We start from the raw sequence: 336 nt of genomic DNA on the forward strand, positions 1-336 counted from the left end.
AAAGGGGGCAATGGCAGAGAGCAGGGCACGGAGAGGGGGGACAGCTCTGGGCCACTGTCACACAAAGCCAGAGCGCAAACAAAGGTACCAGGGACTGCACTGATTTTTTTTTTTCCTTTTTTCTTAATGCCAAGCAATGAATTACTAAGCAAAACTAACCAAAAAAACCCCAAACACCCCCAAAAAAGAGGAGGGCCGTCATTGCAAAGGAGGGAGGAAGAGGATGCACAAAGCGCCGCGCAGCCCCTTGCACGGGCGGCTGCAACGGCGGCGCGCGCCGCCGGGACAGCGCGGGAACGGCGCACGCACGCGCGCGCGCCCACCCCACCCGCCCCG

The sequence above is a fragment of the Haliaeetus leucocephalus genome, unplaced genomic scaffold, assembly GCF_000737465.1.
Source record: "Haliaeetus leucocephalus isolate CR32 unplaced genomic scaffold, Haliaeetus_leucocephalus-4.0 Scaffold517, whole genome shotgun sequence".
Lineage (NCBI taxonomy): Eukaryota > Metazoa > Chordata > Aves > Accipitriformes > Accipitridae > Haliaeetus > Haliaeetus leucocephalus.